At 44.7% G+C, this 27,303-nt stretch overlaps 1 pseudogene across 1 annotated transcript; it reads right to left on the bottom strand.

Annotated features, from left to right (window-relative positions):
* Nucleotides 1-3,176: 3,176 nt before the first annotated feature.
* On the bottom strand, nt 3,177-18,593 carry LOC311115105 (alpha-2-macroglobulin-like; annotated as a pseudogene). The gene is made up of 35 exons: nt 18,508-18,593; nt 18,131-18,311; nt 17,577-17,733; nt 16,610-16,662; nt 16,245-16,265; nt 15,847-16,012; nt 15,643-15,727; nt 14,788-14,938; nt 14,522-14,642; nt 13,926-14,035; nt 13,621-13,794; nt 12,907-13,140; nt 12,450-12,520; nt 12,231-12,399; nt 11,966-12,115; nt 11,416-11,568; nt 11,150-11,237; nt 10,827-10,977; nt 10,351-10,576; nt 10,150-10,276; nt 9,920-10,041; nt 9,777-9,828; nt 9,619-9,702; nt 9,324-9,500; nt 8,385-8,460; nt 8,062-8,215; nt 7,862-7,936; nt 7,141-7,303; nt 6,686-6,868; nt 6,223-6,438; nt 5,908-6,032; nt 5,298-5,388; nt 5,126-5,194; nt 3,325-3,430; nt 3,177-3,217 (listed from the first exon to the last, which is right to left on the bottom strand). The product of its transcript is annotated as an alpha-2-macroglobulin-like (transcript).
* Nucleotides 18,594-27,303: the final 8,710 nt, after the last annotated feature.

Raw genomic sequence — 27,303 nt, 5'->3', positions numbered from 1 at the left:
CAAGCTGTCTTCATCAGGGTATGATGACAAACACCGCGGGTCACTCGTTTATATAGTTTGGAAGGACACATAGGTGTCTGTAATCACGGCCGGGTGCCGGCTTGATGTCATTGGTTGTGCATGAATGGATAACATACGATCATAGATACAATTTGGCTACATAGGCCCACAAACAAACAAAATCACAAGAATCACAAGATTGGCTTCAGATCAAAGTCTAGGTTAAATGAAAGATCCATGCCGCCTCTCGTAGGCGTGGACACACACGTCCACCGTATCTCCAACAGGCTGGGATGGATGAGAGGTGGGATCAAGAACCCAGAGGAGACACACAAGGCCCTGGAAGACTGGTTACCAAGGTGACAACACCACTTCCTGTCCCTCTGACCTATCAGGTCACTCGTTAACCAGTCACTGACCAATCAGATCCCCTGCAGCAGGAAAGGAAAACATTTGGCCTTGTGATTTCTGTCTGACATGATGATTTTGATGAAGACGGGGATGGTAATGATCTTCCTCTCTCACAGGGATCTATGGAGTGAGATCAACTGGTTACTGGTGGGGTTTGGTCAACAGGTGTGTCTACCTGTCAATCCTCTCTGCTCTGTGTGTCTGAACCAGCACAGCTGCCCCTCCGCCCACCAAGCCTCCCCAGCCAAGAGGCCTAAAGCTGGGTCACCTCGCTCCCCTCCAGGATGAAGCTGGAGCCTGGTTCTTTTGGTTTGGGGTTATCAGCCCCCTCCTCCTCAGCCACACTGGTCAAAGAGGAACCTCTGGCTACCCCCATCTCCCCTCCTCTGCTGCCCAGAAAAAGGAAGTCCAAAACATTCTCTACATGATACGACAGAAGGGGATGGCATCCCTATAGAGACCTTGTCCCAATTCTCTCTCCTTCCTCCCAAAGTGTGCACTTGTCACTTCCCTTGACTGATTTGAAATGACTGGTCCAAGAAATATGGCATTCAAACTTTCTTAGCGGGGACACAATTTTTTCAGACAATTTCTGTGGACCCCATTTATTTTGCCAGAATTTCTTACGACCCCACCCCAAAATAACCATAATCGATACATTTTTACATATCTTATCAAAATGAAAAGAAACCAATAAATGTACTAAATAAAATAGTATTTTTCAAATGTTCTCAAACACGTTTGTATATTGTCCTATACAATAATCTGCATTTAAATGTTTTGTTCCCAAACCAAATAGCGACCTGACAACACCACTGATGTAATCCTTTCAGATCAACCAGAATGCCTAGGATGTGTAGGGGCCAGAGGTCCATTTGGGATTAACAATGGGAGTGTACGACACCCCTGGGACTCATCGCCACGTGATTGAGTACCCCCAGGAGACTACAGGGTGGTTTGTTGGATCCAGTGGTCAACTGATTGTCGCAGTTCTAATCAGAGTTTGCGCTTTTGGATAGAATGCACTTTATCATTCTACCCATAAGTGACCACTGAAGTGGGTGTGATATGTATCCATTGATCTTTAATATACTGATCAAAAATATAAACGATTTCACACTTCAAATAAGGAAACCAGTCAGTTGAAATAAATTAGGCCCTTATCTATGGATTTCACATGACTGGGCAGGGACGCAGCCATGGGTAGGCATAGGCCCAGCCAATCAGAAATACTTTTTCCCCCACAAAAAGCCTTTACTACAGACAGAAATACTCCAGTTTCATCAGCTGTTCGGGTGGCTGGTCTCAGACAATCCCACAGGTGAAGCCACCGGATGTGGAGTTCCTGGGCTGGCGTGGTTACACGTGGTCTGTGGTCGAGGCCGGTTGGCCGTACTGGCAAATTCTCTAAAATGACGTTAGACACAGCTTATGGTAGAGAAATGAACATTCAATTCTGGCAACAGCTCGTGTGGACATTCCTGCAGTCAGCATGACAATTGCACGCTCCCTGAAAACTTGAGACATTGTGTTGCGTGACAAAACTGCACATTTTAGAGTGGCCTTATTGCCCCAAGCACATGGTGTACCTGTAATGATCATTCTCTTTAATCAGCTTCTTGATATGCCCCACCTGTGAGGTAGCTAATCTTGGCAAAGGAGAAATGCTCACCAACAGGGGTGTAAACAAATGTGCACAAAATGAGAGAAGCTTTGTTTATGGAACATTTCTGGGAGCTTTTATTTTAGCTCATGAAACCAACACTTTACATGTTGCGTTGATATTTTGGGTCACTATAGTTTAAGAATTCCTGAGCACTATCCAATCAAGAGGGCTTGTTACATCTTCTCTGAACATCTGGCATTGTACTGGTCTCACTGTATGAGTCTCACTGCTTTTCAAAAGGTAGTGTTTTCACAGCACACTCTTGTTCATAATCCCAGTATGTTTGCATACATTACTTTCATATAGTTTAGTGAGTCGTGTCGTCAACAGGGCTCTATAGTACCCGTTGTGTGCGTCTGTCATGTCGATGGTTCTGTTCATCTAATTGATTTGTGAGGTATGTACCACCACATCTTTCCTGTGGTGTCCACACCATTAGGAGATCATCTAATGGAGATTACAGACAGGACTCATCCCTTTGGAAGACTTGTTTATATAATTTAGTGGTAAAATGTTCTGAGCCCATTCCCTGATGAGGAATAAAAGAACCTACAGGGGGTCCATGACAGACTGCAGAACAGAAAGTGAGAAACCAAAGCTGTGTACAAAATTGAGCGATAACATTTCCACCTTTGTAGAGCTGGCATCCCTGCTTAACAGCAGCTCTGGAGGTATAGTTTGTTAACTGTCCCCAATGACATTCTACTCTGTCCATGAGTTCCCAGTACCCCCTGTGGCAAGGCCAGGTTCCCTCCAGTAGTAGAACCACTGCCTTACAATATTCACCTCAGCACTCACTGCTTATCAGTGTGACAATCTTTAAAACAAACACTCCAGAAAAGGGTTATAATGAACAACTTTATTTCCAGTTTCATTTACTTCAGCACTTGAAAGAGGTCTGAAGGGTTGCAGGTGTGACCTCAATGTCATCTTACATCTGCAGAAGAGCAAATAAATTAAATGTAACAGACCAGCAATTAGATTAAATAATATAGGCTCCCAAATCATTTATACTACATGTATAGTTTAAGATCAGCTAGAAAACAATTATTCATCACCAATAATTCTAGATTTAAAATAGCTCACCAGCTTGGAACTCCTACTTGCAAGGGAAGACATATTCTGTCTCAGCCTGGTCACCTGTAACCATAGTACATGTTAGTCTCAGTAAATGAACACAAGTTGACCAAAAATGTTAGTTAAACCATGGAAAAGGAGGTTTTGGGCGGGTTAGTAAATCAACTTGCTTGGCTGGTAGTAGTCGTAGATCTTGACCACCGCTGGCTTTAGATTCTGTACTGGGAGCTCCTGTATGATGTCCAGGGTGATGGTGAAAGGAAATAGTGATGTTAACTGTTGGGAGAAAAACAAACATATTGGTCATTAAATGATCTAAGCAGAAGTTACATTTCAGCTTTGCTGACATGTCACCACAAGTAGATCAATATATATTACACTGCTCAAATAAATAAAGGGAACATTAAAATAACATCCTAGATCTGAATGAATGAAATAATCTTATTAAATACTTTACATAGTTGAATGTGCTGACAACAAAATCACACAAAAATTATCAATGGTAATCAAATGTATCAACCCATGGAGGTCTGGATTTGGAGTCACACTCAAAATTAAAAGTGGAAAACTACTCTACAGGCTGATCCAACTTTGATGTAATGTCCTTAAAACAAGTCAAAATGAGGCTCCACGTGCCTGTATGACCTCCCTACAACGCCTGGGCATGCTCCTGATGAGGTGGCGGATGGTCTCCTGAGGGATCTCCTCCCAGACTAAAGCATCCGCCAGCTCCTGGACAGTCTGTGGTGCAACGTGGCGTTGGTGGATGGAGCGAGACATGTCCCATATGTGCTCAATTGGATTCAGGTCTGGGGAACGGGCGGGCCAGTCCATAGCATCAATGCCTTCCTCTTGCAGGAACTGCTGACACACTCCAGCCACATGAGGTCTAGCATTGTCTTGCATTAGGAGGAACCCAGGGCCAACCGCACCAGCATATGGTCTCACAAGGGGTCTGAGGATCTCATCTCGGTACCTAATGGCAGTCAGGCTACCTCTGGCGAGCACATGGAGGGCTGTGCGGCCCCCCAAAGAAATGCCACCCCACACCATGACTGACCCACCGCCAAACCGGTCATGCTGGAGGATGTTGCAGGCAGCAGAACGTTCTCCACGGCGTCTCCAGACTGTCACATGTGCTCAGTGTGAACCTGCTTTCATCTGTGAAGAGCACAGGGTGCCAGTGGCGAATTTGCCAATCTTGGTGTTCTCTGGCAAATGCCAAACGTCCTGCACGGTGTTGGGCTGTAAGCAGAACCCCCACCTGTGGACGTCGGGCCCTCATGGAGTCTGTTTCTGACCGTTTGAGCAGACATGCACATTTGTGGCCTGCTGGAGGTCATTTTGCAGAGGTCTGGCAGTGCTCCTCCTTGCACAAAGGCGAAGGTAGCAGTCCTGCTGCTGGGCTGTTGCCCTCCTACAGCCTCCTCCACGTCTCATGATGTACTGGCCTGTCTCCTGGTAGCACCTCCATGCTCTGGACACTACGCTGACAGACACAGCAAACCTTCTTGCCACAGCTCACATTGATGTGCCAACCTGGATGAGCTGCACTACCTGAGCCACTTGTGTGGGTTGTAGACTCCGTCTCATGCTACCACTAGAGTGAAAGCACCGCCAGCATTCAAAAGTGACCAAAACATCAGCCAGGAAGCATAGGAACTGAGAAGTGGTCTGTGGTCACCACCTGCAAAACCAGTCCTTTATTGGGGGTGTCTTGCTAATTGCCTATAATTTCCACCTGTTGTCTATTCCATTTGCACAACAGCATGTGAAATGTATTGTCAATCAGTGTTGCTTCCTAAGTGGACAGCTTGATTTCACAGAAGTGTGATTGACTTGGAGTTACATTGTGTTGTTTAAGTGTTCCCTTTATTTTTTTGAGCTGTGTATATTATTTTTAAATGACACCCATTATATTGCAGAGTGCTATGTGGACCATTTCAAACTGATGGGTGGTTTTCACCTCACCTCTGTCAAGTACGTTAACACATGGTCATCTTTGGTATCAACCCGATCCACTTGACTTGAACCCCTCAGCTGTGAAGACAAGTCATTCATATTGCATGGACAAAAACAGTCAGTGTTAGAAAGGGTCACAGATGAGGCAAGACCTCCATGGATAAAGGTCACAAAAACTCACCCTCCCCAAAGAGTCTGGATCTGGGGAAAACCCAGAGAGCATTTTCAAATCCACTATAATCATATTGGTGGTCAGCTCCTTTCCATGATATCTGTGAAAGCAAAAGAGATGATTGATAAAGTTGGATTTTGACAAGCGCTTGTAATAATCAAATGAATGGATCCTTGGGTTATTTTAGCCATAACCTCTACAGGATCGGTGTCCCTATACTGGGACGGTTGTTGCTAATGTGACTAGAATGACGTTAGTAACTTTCCAGGACAGACATGTCTTATGTGGGCAGAAAGCTTTACATTCTTGTTAATCTGACTGCACTGTCCAATTTACAGTAGCTATTACAGTGACAAAATACCATGCTATTGTTTGAGGAGAGTGCACAACAACTTCACGCAACTTGGATTATTTTAGCCATAAAGACCAGGCTGCCAGATACATCTTATTGTTACTTATCCAAGCCTAGGTATCAACTGGAAGGTGAATAACATACACCGGTATAATGAAACTAATTCATTTGGGTCAAATCCATTCTGTAAGACACGCTCCAAAATAACACTGAAGTGTCAACATTTAAAAGAATGCTGTGAATACAAAACAGGTCCGTCATTCTTACTGACACTGGAGTTTCAGCGTGACTCTGGGTCGCAAAGACTTGGTGTTGCAGTCTACCTCTGGAGTCACCTGGATACTGAGCGTTGTGCTTTTGGTAGGAGTAGGGATGTTGTAGTGGAGCGCCACCTGGGACAGAGAAGAGGAAGTCAGGGAAACCATCCTGTCCAAAAACAAACCTTTTATAAGCAACAATAAATATTTAATGAACTAGAAATCAAGCCAGAAGAAGCTTATTATATGTTTGACCTTCCCAATAATGTATATTAAAGCACATCTTACACCACAGGACTGGGAGGAGAGATGTGTATTCACTGACCTGCACTGAGGCACAAGCGCTGCCCTTCACTTCAATGCTGTACTTCCCTTCTGTGTCCTGCAGCGCCCTCTCCTGGTACAGAAGCTTGTTGTTTTGGTTCACATAGAAGAGGTACTGATGCCCACTGGGAGACTGTACTGTCACTGTGCTGGCTCCTCCTCTACTGAACACCCTGGTGGAGTAGAGAGCCAGGGCCTGGAGGGCCACCACCGTGTCCTAAACAGACCACAGGAAAATCACTTCAAAATTAAAGAGCCCATTTTACAGAAAGGGTTGATTTTTACATTGAACAGTTCCTAAAGTGACCATTTCCCAATTCCATGGCTCTGTATCAGTGGAAGTTAGCCTCACCAGGCTGGACATGAAGAGCACATGCCTGTGGTCTGAGAAGTCAAAGTAATAATGTCTCTACTAGTGCACAGCACAGGGTGCCATTTCAGACCAATGTGTTTGGGAAGTCTACCTGTGTGGAGGAGAAGCCTCCGTAGGCGTTCTGCTGCCTCACCAGCCACCTGACGATGCGGGAAGCGTAGCCCAGGTCAGAGGTAGACAGAGGAGAGGCACGCCAGTAGAACGTAGGCGCTGGTTTCCACCTCAAGGGATGGTGAGGTCTCTGAGGAGGACTGGAACCAGTGCAGGAGACCCCCTGAGGGTCGAGGAGAGCGCACAAGTCAGAATAAGGACTGCTTATTCATCATAATACAAAGTTCTGACCTCCCCAATTCATTTTATGCCCAAAACAACTGACAGTCAGTTCAAAGTGTATTTCTGTTCTTAAAAACACTTTTACTGGCCGTTTGATTGGGCGTATCTGGAGTGCTAGACGGCCCGAGGGTTTGCACTTTTAGGAGTAATCCATTGTCCAGGCAAGCTCAATCAAGGCAGCACTAACAGATCTTGGACCAGGATATAGCTCACCCTCTTGTAATGAGATGGTGTTGAGGTGCTGCAGAAGCTGGGCCCGTGTCTCCATGTCCCCTGCCAGGGTGAAGGTGTAGGCCAGCAGAGCAGTAGTGTAGGTGTTGGACAAATCACTGGTCGAGTTCTTCAGGCAAGACAAGCTGCGGTCCACAACAGGATCCTGGAGCACAGAATAACAGCAGCACATTGACATGCTAGCCTGGTCCCAGATCAGTTTGGACTGGCTCCATTCAACTTGCTGTTCTGGGGCCTCAGGCAGTTCTCAAATTGTTGATTAGGGGCCACTTTTTGCTGAGGAATGGGATTGGTTTTTCTTGAATGGCTTATAAAATCTTGTACATTTTATTATGTTGCATTTGTAAATTGCATAACTTGTTAGAGGCCTTGGTCTCAATGGGACTCTTCAAATAAATGTCAAATCAGACAAACAGATCTGGGACCAGGCTAGAGACATTCAAGCTGGAGCACATTTCCTCACTTCATAGTAGCATATTGAGTCTAATATCAATAGTAGCAGAACTATACCATGCAGATGTGTTCATGGTACAGCCCATTCTATTTCATAGGCTACTTTCAAAGAAATAACAATTCCCCTGTAACTCACTACATTGTATAATCTGTAAGATGTATACAGACTTCATACAGGAAGCTAAATTAGTAGCCTGTAACAATGTTGCTGGAGTGAGAATCAATGTTTATATGGAGTGAGGTTACTTACCGACACTGACATGTCGAGCTCCAGCATTGAAGCAGTGACGTAAGCAGTCAGTGTGACTTCATCCGTCACGCCACCCTATAAAACAATGTCAAAATACTAACTGTATCTAGCCTGATACAATTGTTGAAATCAAACTTTATGACTGGTCTGCCGAAACAGACTACGTCTAACATCGTTCAGTTTATTAGCAATATAAATACCTTCATTCTGTTAAAGAGTTTCCCCAAAATTCTGAAACAGCCATGTTTGCCTTGTTGACTTTCCAGCCAAGTCTTGGATTGCTCCATGTTTGCCGGGTCAATATAGATGAAAGACCGTGCTTTGCCAAAGGATCTCAAGACAAAAGCAGTCAGCCTGAAGAAAGAACTTGATTTAAAAGCAGTCATAATATCCACATAAGATGGCCATAAACATGACTTAGAGCTTCACATTACATAGCCATGGTCTCCCTGCCAGAGACGATGCCATTTGATTGGCCACTACTTCATTGAAACAGACAGTTGTTTACAAGCCAAGTACTCACCAAGTATTCCCCAAGCCTTGTCCAAACGTGCTGTATGCACCGTCAACATTCTTGTAGTTCAGCTGCCTTTGGTAACCTGTCGGTGGGTTTTTAGAGTGAACAGTGACCAAGTGGTTTTTATATAGTCACTGGGTTTGTGCCCCAAATGGCTCTCTATATCAGGGCTCTTCAACCCTGTTCCTGGAGAGATACCCTCCTGTAGGTTTTCACTCCAACCCAAGTTGTCATTAACCCCATTCAGCTAATTATTTAAAAAAGGTCAGTTAGAGTAGGGTTGAGTGAAACCTTAGACATTTTAGTCATTTAGCAGACGCTCTTATCCAGAGCGACTTACAATTAGTGAATACACATTTTTTTTAATACTGGCCCCCCGTGGGAAACGAACCCACAACCCTGGTGTTGCAAACGCCATGCTCTATCAACTGAGCTACATCCCTGCCGGCCATTCCCTCCCCTACCCTGGACGACGCTGGGCCAATTGTGCGCCGCCCATGAGTCTCCCGGTCGCGGCCGGCTGCGACAGAGCCTGGATTCGAACCAGGATCTCTAGTGGCACAGTTAGCACTGCGATGCAGTGCCTTAGACCACTGCGCCACTCAGGAGTACGGGACAGTATCTCTCCAGGAACAGGGTTGAGTCCTGCCCTATATAGTGAACTACTTGAGACAGGAAAATAGTGCACTATGTAAGCAATAGGCTGCCATTTGGGACAGAGTGTCAATATTCTACGATCAAATGATTTCAGTGAGAAACCATGTGGAAGTCCCTCCATGTGTTGGGTCAGTGATGTCATCTGTACTGTAGCTCCATCATTTACATGACAACAGGGTCCTAGTCATTAGGGCACACTGGAGAAACCTTTTACTGGACAAATCCAGCCCTGTTTCAGTAAGTTTGTCTATAATAAATATTAGCCAGATTCAAAAGGGACACTCCTACCACTAGTGAGGAACTTGGTGGCCTTGTCTAGGATGGCTGGGGTGAGCTGCCCTGTGTTCCTCAGGTACTCCAGGATGTAGATATTGGGGGAGAGGAGGGCCATATTCTGCTCTCCACACCCATACGGCATCTGCAACAGTCCATCCAGGTTGTTGAGGGCCCGACCCAGGATGTCCCCTACAGAGAAACAAGGGACTTCTGTAAGACGGTCCTCTTTAGCAAACAGCAGCATTATCACCGCAGGAGGGTTGTCTTCCCACCACTACACCTCTAAACAAACCATAGTTTATTTTACCCAGAACGGTGAGGGAAATTCTATCAGATCCATCCACCACATTCTGGGGGAGTTGCAGTTCCACCTCCTCTGTCAGAGCTTCTCCTGTGGACACAAAGATGATAAGATGAATGGCGAAGAGCACGTCGAACAACCGTGAACATTCATTCATTACTGACCAGTTGGACACAGCAACCAGTTGTAGGTGTCGGTCTTCTCTGTTCCCTCAGCCTGGAGGACAGGAGAGGGATTCTTTTCAGAGGCAGTTACACTAGACAATCTGTGCAACCTAACGGTTAGTTCCCAGCAGCAAACTACATACCGTCACCAGCAGGCTCCGTGTGACTGTGTCAACGCGTCCTCTCTCCGGTACGTTCACAATCTCATGGTCACACGCAGTGTGGGAATGGACAGCCGCTGCACTAACGGACACGTTCAAAACCCCTACACACATTGGCAGACACCACAGGTTACACAACATCCAACACAGTGACAGTACACAACTCAGGTTGACATCCATTCTGCTGTTTGAACGGTTGACGGGAGACTTACCCAGGACAGAGGGTGCCATTGTCCAACTGAAGGTCTTCCGTCCATTGGCACACAAGCATGAGGAGTAGTGGACGTCATTCAAGGGTGTGAGAGTGTAGTCTGAGGAGAGAGCCGGAGTCACAGAAACCTGCCAAAGAGGAACACTTTGTAAGATAACATGGTCTGACAAAAACAAAATACGATCCTGGTGCAGTGCTGTACCATGATGCACTTGGAGAGGTAGTTGAACACAGTGGCCTTCAGCTCAAAGTGCTCTCCCCGGATGACTGAGTAGGGCAGGGTGAGCTCCAGGAAAAACGGCTGGAAGACCGTCAGCTCCACCAGAGGAGCCAGACCAAAGCCACTGGGGGCCAGGCAGAAGACCTCCGTCTCCCAGGTGGTGATGGTGTCTGGGACTGTCAGGGGGACGTCTGCTGATCCAGACTCCCTGGAATACAGAGGTTAGAGTTTAAACAGAAAGTCACCAACAGAGAGTGGAGTAGGACTGTACCAATTATTTGAACACCGTTTCGAATGCATTTAAGCTTTATCTAACCAGGGAGACCCATTGAGGTAAAAGGAGCTCTTTCCTAAGAGAAACCTGGCCTACTCTGTACTACAGTTTAAATAAGTTCAGGTTCCTAATCTAGCTAAGAGGGTTTTCACCCAAGGCTAGCCTCACTGTGCAGAGCACTTACCCAACTTCCACAAGATCCCAAATCCATGTCTCAGGGAAGAATGTACGGACCGTCTGTATGGGTGGCGGAGGTCTTGGGGCAACTCCACCAGGTATAGCCATTTCAAGTCTAGGACCCGCTGATCCAGGCCCGGCCATAGGTCTGTAAGCTACTAACACAAATCATTCACATTATTCTCAAGTTAAAATGGACTGAATGCTTTGCTCAACAGTGAGCGCATGCAGCGTTCTGACCCCTTTAACCAGGCTGTGTTAGTAATCCATTTCCCAAGATTCATTGAAGACTTCTAGCAATGAGAATAAGGGTTGGTTAGGACATCTCACCATAGGAGCGATAGTACTGGTTCCCCTGGTAACTGAGGCAGGAAGGTATTCTTATATCCAGATTAGTCGCCAGCTTCAGTCCCAGTGCCTATGAAATGCCATCAAATTATTTAAAAAGTTGTATTTGTCACTGTACATTTGTTCTAGCCTCAGGCTATTTTAGCAATGTAACCTGTAAGTTGAACACATCGTAACGGTATGGTGACTGATTCTTCCCAGAGCAATAAAGAGGCTTCAAAAGTTGAGAACAGGGCAGAAGTATTTACCTGAAAAACTGCATAAGGATCATTTGTCTCCCCAGACTTTCCATCTGGGTACGGCATTATGGATCTCCTTGGTCTCACACGGAAACATGCTACTGAATCTTCAAGCTCGTAGGGAATATAGGTTGTCTCCTTGACTGGTAACAAATCAAATATCTGGAATGGGACAATATGGGAAGGAGTGAAATGACGTTCTTGGGGACCAAACAGAACAGACTGAAACAGGGAGGGACTACTTGGACTAAGAAGAACCTCCATTTTGTTTCCCCATTGCCAAACGTCTAGAAAATTGTCCTGATGAACACAACCCAGAATATTACCTCATTATGTAACAATAGTGAGGTGATTTCCAGTCAATAGAAAGAGGGCCTCAAGCCAGAGAATGAGTCCCATTACCTTCGATAAAAGCACACCAAATGACCAACAGTGAACAGACCCATTCCATGTCTGCTGTGGTCAATGGTTCTTCCCCTGAGGCTGGTTGTATTCCCAGCACCACCAAAACAGTCGGTATGGTGGTAGGACTGTTGTTCACGTCAGTGAGCTCTGTTACCTTATCAGCATCCAGCCTCTTCCCTGGCTCCATGATGCCAACACTCTGGTCCACAGTGCTGAGGCCACAGAGGGAACCGGGCTGGGCAGAGAGATGCAGGGTGTTCTCCTCCCCTGGGACCGCATTGGATGGGGAGAACTCCACCAACACCTGGCATACACATTATACACTTTTACTGCAGGTATGATACAGTATCTATGTGCATGGAAATAATTGACACTTTATACCCAACATAAAATGAGAACAATGTTTGTGATGTGCACACCTTGTTCCTGAAGCATTTCTCAGTGGGGAAGTTCATGCTGTGGGCGATGACAGTCTCACTGGGTAGCATACTGTACACCAGGAGCTGAACCACCGGCGCCATCTCTGGAACCACTGCCAACTTCAAGGTGACTTCACCCTCAGCTACTGCAACGCAAGAGCAGGTCACACTGCCATCAAGCGCCTTCCAGAACGTTCAGAATCACTTAATGAAACTCACTCACCATGACTGTCTTGCTGCACAGTAACGTTCTTGTGTCCATGCTGAACTATCACCCCTCTGGATAAGGCCTGGAGAGAAAGGGGGAAACAGTGGTCATCAACTCAGAAAGGAGATGATGCAACCTGGACTCAAGGGGTAGACGTGGTAAACAAATCCAGGACACAGCAATTAGTATGATGTTATGTGAACATCAATCCATTTCGTATAGGTTACGAAATGTATGATATGTTACGAAGTCCAATTTGGTGTGGCTTATGTTATCGAGGTGGCTAATACTAAGGTTTAGGCTGGATGATTAGGAGTTTGTTGTATAGGAACATCCTTTTGAAAAGTGCGAGGCTTGGGCAATGTCTGAAATGATCCTGGTCAAAAGTAGTGCAACTAGGAAATATGGTTCCATTTGGGAGCCACCCTGGGTTTGGAAGTTGTCAACTAGTTCCTGGGTTCTACTCACCAGGTAGAGGACATCCACAGAGCCCTTCGGGACGGTCTCCCCTACGATGGCATAGTGGATGGTGATTGACACTTCCTCCCCACATGCCAGTGGTTTCTCCATCTTCTGAATAGCCAGGGAGCTGGAGGGTTTACTGTCAGGGGCAGCGGGCTGGATCAGGGAGAGGACGTGACGCCCTCTGTTGAAATAGGGGACCCTGTATCCTCGGTACTCCACTTGTGGGGTGTCACTTACCTGTAAAGGAACAAGAGGAGGAGTCTAAAGGACCAATCCTAAATCAACCCCTAGACCCGATGTTCTACATACAGTGGTGATATGAGGGGAGGACAGATGTAAGCAATATGGTAACAGATCCACCTTACCCTCTGATAGGCTTGGTGGAAGTTCCACCATGCTAATATTACCAATTCAATCTTCTCAGATCCCCACAAGACCATGATAGGCCTTAGGGTAGCGTTTCCCCCAACTCTGTCCTGGGGACCCCAAGCGGTGCACATTTTGTTTTTTGCCCTAGCACTACACAGCTAATTCAAATTAATCAAATCTTGATAAAGAGTCCGTTATTTGAGTCAGCCGTGTAGTGCTATGGCAAAAATCAAAACATGCACCCCTTGGGGTCCCCAGGACAGTTAGGGAAACGCTGGCGTAGGATCAAGGGCTGAGTTGGTCTTGAGCATAAAGAGTCTGTCAAAACCTAGAAGGAATCATACTTACTATGAGGTTAATATTCTCTTTGGGCATACTGGTTGTGTTTAGGGAGAACCTGGCAATACCACGACTGTCCGTGGTTAGGTTCTGTAGTTGTAGATATGAGGACCAGCCCTTCTCCTCCAACAGGTAGACTAACATGTCAGAGATGGGTGTGTTGTTGAAGTGAACAGCATATATCTGAGGAAAAGGGAGTTGTATGAATGAAGTGACGCGACATGTCATTAACTAACACATACTGGTAGTTCAGCAAGCAGGGCAAAGAACAAATGGCCTCCACAATGCAACAGAAACACCGTATTTGGACTTACCTTGCCCTCAATAATTGATCCATGCGTATAGATTTGGGGCGTGTCGACAAATGAGAGTTCTCCAATCACATAGGAGAGCGCTATGCGTTTTTCCTCTGACCGTGTAATACCTGTCAAAGGAAAATAATAGGATGGTATATTTCACAATTACCAGAGCCAACACAATGCACAATGGCAGTTCAACATGCAGAAACTGAATTTCAGTACAGCAGGATATTATAAACAGACGACAATAAAACAGCATTCTATAAGACAACGCTGTAGCCCCAAAGGTCAAACAGCTCATTCTTGCCAATCTTCATGATCTAACGCAGAGTTCCTCCAACTCAGTCCCGGGGTCCCCCGTGGGTGCATGTTTAGGGTTTTTGCCATAGCACTACAGCTGATTCAAATAATCAAAGCGTCATGATGAGTTGGTTATTTGAGTCAGCTGTGTAGTGCTAGGGCAAAAACCAAAACGTGCACCCAGGGTGGGCCCCAGGACAGAGTTTGGGAAACCCTGATCTAATGAAACATGCACTAGTTAATTCATGTCATTTACTCAATAAAACACATCATTTGACAGCAATGTTACCAATGATTGTGATAATACTAACCTGTCCCCTCCTCCTGTACTTCTGCATGGAAACTAAACACGTCTCCCAGCAATTTCTCTCCTAAATTCTTTGTGAAAATTGCCATGTTGAAGACATAGGAAGCACAGCCAGTTGGGTCCATCTGGGAAAAGCAAGCAGAACCAAACACACTGAGAACAGATTTAAATTAATTCAATCAAACATTAAGAACCAAGTTAAATAAATTAAAATGTAATATGTTGGTATAAACAGTCCTACTAATGATGGTTTTATGAAAGCATACAGACCTCTATTGACTCTTTGTGGCAGGGAGGTGTGTAATCAGGAACTCCTTGTGGATGTTTCTCATCAATTGTTATCGGTATCACTACCTTCTCCCCCAAGAGTCAGCACAACTTTAACCCTGCTTTACCAGGTACAGGCTGTCCATACGTGTACCTGATTTCAATTCATAAGACAAAAGAATCAAACAATTTCCTACGTCGACAATCACCATATTAAAAACCTAATACGAGACAAAGGTTTGTGCATACCTGTAGGCTTAAGTCAAGTGTTCAACATGGTCAATGAATCTGGACCCACATTCATAAAGCCACTCAGAAAGGGATCAGTTTGAACTTTTGGATCATAATGAACAAGGTCACATGTCATGGGGGGGACCGGATCCTAGAGCAGCAATCCCAATCTGGGATGCTTTATGAATACAGAACCAGCTGTTCATGTAAATGCCACTGTAGCAAACGTTTGAAGTGTCAGGGATTAATAGCAGCAGTTCAGGACATTGAGCAGTAGCATTGTAGGTCTTAAATTAGCATGTGTCATTAGTGAAGACCTGGGTTCAAGTAGCTTACATGCATATTGAAGTATTTGTATTTTAAATCATTATTTGAATTTGAGTATTTTCAAATACATGCCAATACTTTCCAAGTGTTTATCCAAATACCTTCAATATTCAACTACTTGTATTTTCAAAGAAAGAATAACCAAATACTTAAAATCTTTCACATTTCAAAGTATTAAAATTACTTATTAGAACCCAGGTCTGCATTAGCGTAATGCGATTATTAGATCATTACATTTAGTGGAGTTACACATCACCTTGTAACTACAGTGCATTGAAATCTCCGTTAGCGTTTACTCACTTGGCACACACTTCCACTTCATACTCTTCTTGAACAATGCTGATCTCGTCAGTGAGGTTCATTTTGATCTCAAACTTTGGCAGAACTACAGATAAGAGAACAGCAGTCAACTCTAGAATGTTCCAGGATTGTGATGCATTGATTCAACTGCCAGAGCCATAACATTACCTAGCATGACAGGTAAAAGAAAAAAGCTCAACCTACCATACTTTTCTACCTTGAAGTTCTGGTATATTTTGTCTTGACCAATCCACACTACAATGGCATAGGATCCTACAGGTGCTTCAGAGTTCAGGGGGTGAGAAAGCTGCAAAATGTTGCCACTGGATGTAGTGTTGAGCCACTGTCCAATCCTGTTCTGATTAACATCCTGTTGGTTCATAGAACAAGATAACAGTATACAGGAGTCAGCTCTTTTCATGACATTTCCATCTGCAACATCGGCCTACTGAAGGGGGCCCAGAACACACAAAGCTGATTGGAAGTATTTAGCTAACCTCTACAGTAGGTGGAAATTAATGACGACCTAGCTAGCGGGTGGAGTCCTAATGTTGCAGTATTTAGTGACAGTCATCATAAAGTTAGACTTGTAAGGGTCTTACCTCAAGTTCCACAATGTTGTACTGTGAAGGGCAAAGACAAGAGATGGGTTCATGAATAACTCCAAAACATCAGAGGAGCATAACAGTCTACAACTATAGGAACTAGACAGGTGATTGGCTTAGTGGGACTAATGTCAATTTAGTACATGAATTCAGTCTCAGGAAAAGATGATCCCATACATTCCAATCTGACCTATATGAATGGAAACCCCATGTCCTGACTGGTTGATTGCTGTACCTTGTGTTACATAATACTTGATTGCTATGCCCATCACAGTTGTGATACTTCTGTATCCGTATTTTGGTTTGAAATAGTAGACACCGATCTGAAGGACTGTTTTCAATATTACATTTGCAACACTCACCAGCTGATTGACAGGGCTAAAATTGGTATCCAAGGTGACGACTCTAAAATGCACTGTAAAAAGCCGATGACAAGAAAATGAGAATTTTAGAAGCATCATGTCGGACAACTGAAAATTCCAAGGTTTCCAGAAATCCTGGTTGGAGGATTCCCATCCTGATTCCAGGAATCTTTCACCCGGCATTTCTGGAAAACCAGGGAAACTGGTGAAGTAAGCAGAACTTGTCACAGCTACTCTGGATAATATTTTACACTGTTGGTACTAAGGCCCCAATTCAATCAATTGCAGATGAAGGAAAACTGCACTGCGAGTTCTGAATACATTTACACTATCCAATTACGTCCATGAGAGGAACATCTCGTAACACCTCAACTAGCCGGTGCCCCCGCACATTGACTCTGCAACGGTACCCCCCTGTATATATAGCCTCCCTACTGTCATTTTATTTTACTGTATATATAGCCTCCCTACTGTCACTTTATTTTACTTCTGCTCTTTTTTTCTCAACACTTTTTTTGTTGTTGTTTTATTCTTACTTTTTTTGTTTAAAATAAATGCACTGTTGGTTAAGGGCTGTAAGTAAGCATTTCACTGTAATGTCTGCACCTGTTGTATTCGGCGCATGTGACCAATAAAATTTGATTTGATGTGGCATGTCAGTTCAAACTCCGTTCCAGTGTACATATCCTGAGTGACCCCACAGTGGGTTTTTTCCTGTATCTGCACCCCATTCCTGAATGAAGTTTCAGGCGTCCGTTTCCCTCTCCAATGTTCATAAGCCACGCATGACTTGTTAGAACAGAGTGGACAGGACCAGGCACCAAATCAGACTGGGGAAGATCATTAACAATGATGTGTTCTTTTCTACACAGAAGATCATACAACTATTGCCTGATGATCTTCTGAAGTTCCCAATACCTTCCAATCCCTTCAAACCAGACTAAAGGTGTACTGGCTCTAACATCACCTGTTTGTCCTGGGTTATAGATTGGTTTGTCCGTTTGGATGAATGTCATGGGGCTGTAGGGTTTGATCATGACCTTCCTCTCCTCTGTTGATAGAAATGTGTCACCTCGAACCTCCACCTTGAAGTTTTGCACTTTGTCACTCTTCACATGAGGGGCCTGTCAGGGAGGAAGAGCGCAACACTGGTGAACTAATGGACCAACAACATAGGACATTAAGATGTGGTGCCGTGTGGCCCAGTTGGTAAGAGCGTGCCACTAGCAACTTCAAGGTAGAGCGTTTAACTCCTGCAGGGATCACATTATGCACTCCCCTTATTGTAAGTTGCTTTGGAGAAGTGTCATATATCAATGGTCTAGATAGTATATAGTAGCATTCAATCAAAACCTGGTACAAATTTGAGCCTGAATCCCAGAAAAGTTCTGGTAGGCCACCACATTGATATTTCCCATAAAATAAGCTGGCATTGCACCAAGAAACTAAGAGATTCAAAGCTGAGAAGTCCAGTCCACTCTTATTGGAATGGTTGTGGATGTCCACCAGTGCTGGGCTGACCTGAAACTGGAAGCAGCGATGAAACTCTTGGTCAGAACTCTTGTGGAGAAGTATTTTGTTCTGCCCGTCGGCCATCAGAGATATGGTCATGACCAGGGTCTCGTTGGGCTGCAGAAGGCTGGCACAAAGCTTGGCCTCTGAGCCTGCCTGGATCACTGCAGGAATGGCTACCATATAAACCCTACAGAGAACACAGGAAAATCACTACCTAATGAGATGATACCTCTAAACACAAACCTAGGTGAAAAATACTGTGGAGATAAAGATCTGCAGAAAAATTGCTCTAAATCTGCTCCAACAGAGAGAGTGTTAAACCAAGACGAGAGACTTAAGTGTGATGACTAAATTCTAACTTCTGTGACTGCAGATTTACTTACGGTCCTGCAGTTTCTTGACAGACACAAATCCAGTGAATGCAGGCAAAGAGTATCCATCTCCAAACCTGAAGCCCAGGAAGAACCATGACTAAAGGAGAAAAATAAACCAAGTCAGTTATGACTCTGTATTCCTACTGGGAAGACCTCCCTACTGCACTGCCTAGAGGTTGTCTAGCTGGGATACAGATTGTCAATTGACTAACTAAGGTAAAGAGAATTAGGTTAAGGTTAGGAAATTGGTTAGCTAATAAAAAAAAAATCTACCGGGGGAGGTGGCACTTAACAACATCTGAAATTATTTCCTGGGGATGCAAACCATCCATTCCTTATCAGAACTGTCCATCCACTGATATACAGGCAGAAGCATCCCCAAACAAGCACCAACCTGGTCTCAGAGCATTTCGTATTATTCTGTATGTAAACCCAAGACACTCCATTAAGTAAATGTTACACTTCGTATGGTATGTATTACATTTGTGGATGTCAGTCATCCATTTCGTACGATATGTTACAAACTTGCCTAATGAACATCTTACAAATTCCAATTTGTTGTGGCCAACGTTAGCTAGATAGCCTACATAATGTTAGCTAAGCATTAGGGGTTAAGGTTAGACAAGAAGCTAAGCATGTCCAAAGTAGCTAAACAGTAGTAAGTAGTTGAAGTTGCTTATTACCCAAATTGTTAAAGTCGTCAGCGTTATACACCCACCCAAAACATTAACTATTTTGGTTTTGGCTTAAGTAACGGTCGGTCTTATTTAACAGTACCAAACATAACATACTACATTTCAGTGTCCCGGATTTACTTTTACTATGTTACATCTAGTCCATGAGACCAGGCTGTAGACACAGGTCGGTAAAAAGGCTCAACTGCATTTAGGTTATTGTTTTACTTCTAGACTGAGATACAATATATCGGTCTAGAAACTGGCCGCCAAACACAGATTGCAGATGTTTGTCTAGCGTGCACATACATAAGCAATTCTGTTGCTAAACCCTTTTGGATTGCATTTGGTATAGCCTGTAAAATTTCAGGCCATCATTTGGACAGCCTGTAAAAGACCAGATGCAAGTAGAAATGTTAGGCACTAACTTTTTAAAAGTTAATCGCCGACCTGTTGTTATAGGTATAAAATTGCGCAACAAATTCACATAACACCCGTGGCCTAGGCATACTCACCACCGCGGATTGTTTGTGGACTCAGTAGAAAGGAAGTACAGACTGTCGGTCACGTCCCTATAAATATCCTTAGTTCCGGACTTTTTTCTAATTACTAAACGCTCGCACCTGCTGGATATTCAGGGAGTTCGATTAGACTGAACGCCCATTTCAAATGCCGGATCATATTGTCAACAAGGCAGCATGGTGCATATTTCATGAACATAGGCCTACAACATGTTTTCCCATAAAATGTTTGAATTTTCAAACACTTGGAAGGCAGCTGAAGCACATATGGTGATTTTATCAAGACCAAACACTTAGGCCTATGCATATGAAAACTCAGAATCCTAAATCATTACTCTGCATGCTTGACCAAGATCACTTTGTTTTGAGTCAATTTCATCTGCTTTTAAAGGGGTACCTGGCTCATGCCCCAGAGGCATCCCGGCCACTTTTCAGCCACGGCAAACTCCTCCCACCGGGGTAACGTGGGGCAGATAATTTAATCCCCTCCCATCACGCCATTAAACTCTGTAGTCACCATTGGCCTCATGGTAAAATCCCTGAGCAGTTTCCTTCCTCTCCGGCAACTGAGTTGGGAAGGACGCCTGACTGTATCTTTGTAGTGACTCGGTGTATTAACACACCATCCAAAGTGCAATGAATAACTTCACCATGTTGAAAGGGATATTCAATGTCTGCTTTTTTATTTTTACCCATCTACCTACTCATCTGCCCTTCTTTGTGAGGCATTGGAAAACCTCCCTAGTTTTTGTGGTTAAATCTGTGTTTGAAATTCACTGCTCGACTGAGGACCTTACAGATAATTGTGGGTTACAGAGATGAGGTAGTGCAACTTATGTGACTTGTTAAGCACATGTTTACTCCTGAACTCATTTAGGCTTGCCATAACAAAGAGGTTGAATACTTATTGACAAGACATTTCAGCTTTTTATAAATAAATAAAAAATGCTGTAGGCCAGTGACAAAAAAAACAACTCAATTTAATCGATTTTAAATTCAGGCTGTGTGGAAAAAGTCAACGGGTGTGAAAACTTTCTGAAAGCACACACACTCTTACTGCACCATGTCTTCCTTTGAACATGAGTATGAAAAAAACCTTGACATGCCTTCTCCCCTACCCCCCTCCTCCAGACCAAGGTGAAGTTCCTTGACATGCCTTCTCCCCTACCCCCCTCCTCCAGACCAAGGTGAAGTTCCATGACATGCCTTCTCCCCTACCCCCCTCCTCCAGACCAAGGTGAAGTTCCTTGACATGCCTTCTCCCCTACCCCCCTCCTCCAGACCAAGGTGAAGTTCCTTGACATGCCTTCTCCCCTACCCCCCTCCTCCAGACCAAGGTGAAGTTCCTTGACATGCCTTCTCCCCTACCCCCCTCCTCCAGACCAAGGTGAAGTTCCTTGACATGCCTTCTCCCCTACCCCCCTCCTCCAGACCAAGGTGAAGTTCCTTGACATGCCTTCTCCCCTACCCCCTCCTCCAGACCAAGGTGAAGATCCTGAAGCAGACGTCGGTGATGCTCCAGAGCGTTTCTAGGACACTTGAAAAAGGAGAGCCTCACACTCTAGGAGCTCAGATGTGATAATTTAATAACCATCATTTGGACAGACAAGCTGTCTTCATCAGGGTATGATGACAAACACCGCGGGTCACTAGTTTATATAGTTTGGAAGGACACATAGGTGTCTGTAATCACGGCCGGGTGCCGGCTTGATGTCATTGGTTGTGCATGAATGGATAACATACGATCATAGATACAATTTGGCTACATAGGCCCACAAACAAACAAAATCACAAGAATCACAAGATTGGCTTCAGATCAAAGTCTAGGTTAAATGAAAGATACATGCCGCCTCTCGTAGGCGTGGACACACACGTCCACCGTATCTCCAACAGGCTGGGATGGATGAGAGGTGGGATCAAGAACCCAGAGGAGACACGCAAGGCCCTGGAAGACTGGTTACCAAGGTGACAACACCACTTCCTGTCCCTCTGACCTATCAGGTCACTCGTTAACCAGTCACTGACCAATCAGATCCCTTGCAGCAGGAAAGGAAAACATTTGGTGAAGACTGGGATGGTGATGTTGATCGATGATGATCTTCCTCTCTCACAGGGATCTATGGAGTGAGATCAACTGTTTGCTGGTGGGGTTTGGTCAACAGGTGTGTCTACCTGTCAATCCTCTCTGCTCTGTGTGTCTGAACCAGCACAGCTGCCCCTCCGCCCACCAAGCCTCCCCAGCCAAGAGGCCTAAAGCTGGGTCACCTCGCTCCCCTCCAGGGTCAAGCTGGAGCCTGGTTCTTTTGGTTTGGGGTTATCAGCCCCCTCCTCAGCCACACTGGTCAAAGAGGAACCTCTGGCTACCCCCCTCTCCCCTCCTCTGCTGCCCAGAAAAAGGAAGTCCAAAACATTCTCTAAATGATACGACAGAAGGGGATGGCATCCCTATAGAGATACTGTCCCAATTCTCTCTCCTTCCTCCCAAAGTGTACACTTGTCACTTCCCTTGACTGATTTGAAATGACTGGTCCAAGAAATATGTTGGTAACTCCCACTAGCCCAGTGGTATTCAAACTTTTTTAGCGGGGACATTATTTTTTCAGACAGAATTTCTGTGGACCCCATTTATTTTGCCTGAATTTCTCGCGACCCCACCCCAAAATAACCTTAATCGGTATATAGTATCTGAGGAATTTATGACTTTGTTAATGTTTGCAAATGGTAGCTTAGAGAATGTTGATGTAGCCCAGGGAGACATCTGGGGAGCAGTTTTAGAGGGGCACCCTAAAGCAGAGGAAGTCTGTTAGGTGACCTCCTGGGATTGGTCTGTAGGGGAAACACCCATATCAGATTACATAGGATATATACTTGGTGAAGACAAAGGACGGACAGAACAACTTATTCTTTTGGGTCGCTGTTCTCCAGATGCCTGCAGGTATCTGTAAATCGACGCTGAAATCCTTTGTTATGAATAAACCTTTATAATCAAAGTACAGTGTCAGCGGATCTCCTTGTCCTCCACAGCATGATTAGCAACATGGTTTCAGACACAACAGGTACATTTTGATTTTTACATGAACTATTAACCAATTCATTATACAGTTGAAGTCAGAGGTTGTCATACACCTTAGCCAAATACATTGAAACTCCGTTTCACAATTCCTGATATTTAATCCAAGTAAAAATTCCCTGTCTTAGGTCAATTAGGATCACCACTTTATTTTAAGAATGTGAAATGTCAGAATAATAGTAGAGAATGATTTATTTCAGCTTTTATTTCTTTCATCACATTCCCAGTGGGTCAGAAGTTTACATACATTCAATTAGTATTTGGTAGCATTGCCTTTCAATTGTTTAACTTGGGTCAAACGTTTCGGGTAGCCTTCCACAAGCTTCTCACAATAAGTTGGGTGAATTTTGGCCCATTCCTCGTGACGGAACTGGTGTAACTGAGTCAGGTTTGTAGGCCTCCTTGCTCGCACATGCTTTTTCAGTTGGGCCCACACATTTTCTATAGGATTGAGGTCAGGGCTTTGCGATGGCCACTCCAATACCTTGACTTCGTTGTCCTTAAGCCATATTGCCACAACTTTGGAAGTATGCTTGGGGTCATTGTCCATTTGGAAGACCCATTTGCGACCAAGCTTTAACTTCCTGACTAATGTCTTGAGATGTTGCTTCAATATATCCACATCATTTTCCTTCCTCATGATGCCATCTATTTTGTGAAGTGCACCAGTCCCTCCTGCAGCAAAGCACCCCCACAGCATGATGCTGCCACCCCCGTGCTTCACGGTTGGGATGGTGTTCTTCGGCTTGCGAGCATCCCCCTTTTTCCTCCAAACATAACGATGGTCATTATGGCCAAACAGTTCTATTTTTGTTTCATCAGACGAGAGGAAATTTCTCCAAAAAGTACGATCTTCAAATCAAATTGTATTTGTCACATACACGTGTTTAGCAGATGTTATAGCGGGTGTAGTGAAATGCTTGTACTTCTAGCTCCGACAGTGCAGTAATATCTAACAAGTAATATCTAACAATTCACAACATATACCTAATACACACAAAACTAGTAAGGAATGGAATTTAAGAAAATATACATATATGGACAAGCAATTACAGAGCGGCATGGACTAAGATACAATAGAATATTATAGAATAGAATGCAGTATATACATATGAGATGAGTAGTGCAAGATATGTAAACATTATTAAAGTGACTGTAAACATTATTAAAAAGTGACTAGTGTTCCATTTCTTAAAGTGGCCAGTGATTTCAATAGGCAGCAGCAGCCTCTAATGTGCCAGTGATGGCTATTTAACAGTCTGATGGCCTTGAGATAGAAGCTGTTTTTCATTCTCTCAGTCCCAGCTTTGATGCACCTGTACTGACCTCGCCTTCTGGATGATAGTGGGGTGAACAGGCAGTGGCTCGGGTGGTTGATGTCCTTGAGGATCTTTTTGGCCTTCCTGTGACATCGGGTATGTATCTTGGAGGGCGGGTAGTTTGCTCCCGATAATGCGTTTGGCAGACCGCACCACCCTCTGGAGAGCCCTGCGGTTGAGGGCGGTGCAGTTGCCGTACCAGGTGGTGATACAGCCCGACAGGATGCTCTCAATTGTGCATCTGTAAAAGTATGTGAGGGTTTTAGGTGCCAAGCCTAATTCCTTCAGCCTCCTGAGGTTGAAGAGGCTATGTTGCGCCTTCTTCACCACACTGTCTGCGTGGGTGGACCATTTCAGTTTGTCGGTGATGTGTACGCCATGGAACTTGAAGCTTTCCACCTTCTCCACTGCCGTCCCGTCGATGTGGATAGGGGGGTGCACCCACTGCTGTTTCCTGAAGTCCGCGATCATCTCCTTTGTTTTGTTGACGTTGAGTGAGAGTTTATTTTCCTGGCACCATACTCCCAGAGCCCTCACCTCCCCTCTGTAGGCGGTCTCGTCATTGTTGGTAATCAAGCCTACTACTGTTGTGTCGTCTGCAAACTTGATGATTGAGTTGGAGGCGTGCTTGGCCACGCAGACATGGATGAACAGGGAGTACAGGAGGGAGCTGAGCACGCACCCTTGTGGGGCCCCAGTGTTGAGGATCAGCGAAGTGGAGATGTTGTTTCCTACCTTCACCACCTGGGGGCGGGACCCAGTTGCACAGGGCGGGGTTCAGACCCAGGGCCTCGAGCTTGATGATGAACTTGGAGGGTACTATGGTGTTGAATGCTGAGCTATAGTCAATGAACAGCATTCTCACATAGGTATTCCTCTTGTCCAGATGGGATAGGGCAGTGTGCAGTGTGATTGCGATTGCATCGTCTGTGAATCTATTGGGGCAGTAAGCAAATTGAAGTGGGTCTAGGGTGACAGGTAAGGTAGAGGTGATATGATCCTTGACTAGTCTCTCAAAGCACTTCATGATGACAGAGGTGAGTGCTACAGGGCGATAGTCATTTAGTTCAGTTACCTTTGCTTTCTTGGGTACAGGAACAGTGGTGGCCATCTTGAAGCATGTGGGAACAGCAGACTGGTCTGCGCATGCTCTGAGGACGCGGCTAGGGATGCCGTCTGGGCCGGCAGCCTTGCGGGTGTTAACATGCTTAAACGTCTTAATCACGTCGGCCACGGAGAAGGAGAGGCCACAGTCCTTGGTAATGGGCCTCGTCAGTAGCACTGTGTTATCCTCAAAGCGGGCGAAGAAGGTGTTTAGCTTGTTTGGAAGCGACGTGGCTGGTTTTACTTTTGTAGTCTGTGATTGTCTGTAGACCCTGCCACATACGTCTTGTGTCTGAGCCGTTGAATTGCGACTCCACTTTGTCTATACTGATGTTTTGCCAGTTTCATTGCCTTGCGGAGTGAGTAGCTACACTGTTTGTATTCTGTCATATTCCCAGTCACATTGCCATGGTTGAATGCGGTGGTTTGCGCTTTCAGATTGCCACGAATGCTGCCATCTATCCACGGTTTCTGGTTAGGGTAGGTTTTAATAGTCACAGTGGGCACAACATGACCTATACACTTCCTGATAAACTCAGTCACCGTTTCAGTGTATTCGTCTAAATTATTTTCGGAAGCTACCCAGAACATATCCCAGTCCGCGTGATCAAAACAATCTTGAAGCGTGGATTCCGATTGGACAGACCAGCGTTGAATAGTCCAAAAAGTACGATCTTTGTCCCCATGTGCAGTTGCAAACCGTAGTCTGGCTTTTTTATGGCGGTTTTGGAGCAGTGGCTTCTTCCTTGCTGAGCGGCCTGTTAGGTTATGTCGATATAGGACTTGTTTTACTGTGGACATAGATACTTTTGTACCTGTTTCCTCCAGCATCTTCACAAGGTCCTTTGCTGTTGTTCTGGGATTGATTTGCACTTTTCGCACCAAAGTACGTTCATCTCTAGGAGACAGAACGCGTCTCCTCCCTGAGCGGTATGATGGCTGCGTGGTCCCATGGTGTTTATACTTTCGTACTATTGTTTGTACAGATGAACGTGGTACCTTCAGGCGTTTGGAAATTGCTCCCAAGGATGAACCAGACTTGTGGAGGTCTACCATTTTTTTTCTGAGGTCTTGGCTGATTACCCCATGATGTCAAGCAAAGAGGCACTGAGTTTGAAGGTAGGCCTTGAAATAATCCACAGGTACACCTCCAATTGACTCAAATGATGTCAATTAGCCTATCAGAAGCTTCTAAAGCCATGACATCATTTTCTGGGATTTTTCAAGCTGTTTAAAGGCACAGTCAACTTAGTGTATGTAAACTTCTGACCCACTGGAATTGTGATACAGTGAATTATAAGTTAAATAATCTGTCTGTAAACAATTGTTGGAAAAATTACTTGTGTCATGCACAAAGTTGATGTCCTAACCGACTTGCCAAAACCATAGTTTGTTAACAAGAAATGTGTGGAATGGTTGAGAAACGAGTTTTAATGACTCCAACCTAAGTGTATGTAAACTTCCGACTTCAACTGTATTTTAATATATTCTCAAACTGTAAAGAAACCAATAAATGTACTCCATAAAATGGTATTTTTCAAATACGTTTGTATATTATCCTATACAATAATCGGCACTTAAATGTTTTGTTCCCAAACCAAATAGCGACCTGACAACACCACTGATGTAATCCTTTCAGATCAACCAGAATGCCTAGGATGTGTAGGGGCCAGAGGTCCATTTGGGATTAACAATGGGAGTGTACGACACCCCTGGGACTCAGCGCCACATGTGATTGAGTACCCCCAGGAGACTACAGGGGGGTTTGTTGACCACTGCATAACTGGATCCAACTGACTGTCGCAGTCCTAATCGGAGTTTGAGCTGTTGGATAGAATGCACTTTATCATTCTACCCATAAGTGACCACTGAAGTGGGTGTGATATGTATCCATTGATCTTTAATATACTCCAAAATATAAACGCAACAACGATTTTACTAAGTTACAGTTCATATAAGGAAACCAGTCAGTTGAAATAAATTCATTAGGAACATATTTATGGATTTCACATTACTGATTAGGGACGCAGCCATGGGTGGGCCTGGGAGGGCATAGGCCCACCCACTTGGGAGCCAGGCCCAGCCAATTAGAATGAGTTTTTCCCCACAAAAAGCCT

Source organism: Coregonus lavaretus (genome assembly GCF_964263955.1).
Source record: "Coregonus lavaretus genome assembly, contig: HAP1_SCAFFOLD_326, whole genome shotgun sequence".
NCBI lineage: Eukaryota > Metazoa > Chordata > Actinopteri > Salmoniformes > Salmonidae > Coregonus > Coregonus lavaretus.
Note: the sequence above shows the minus strand (reverse complement) of the source record. Positions and strands in the feature narration are given on the sequence as shown.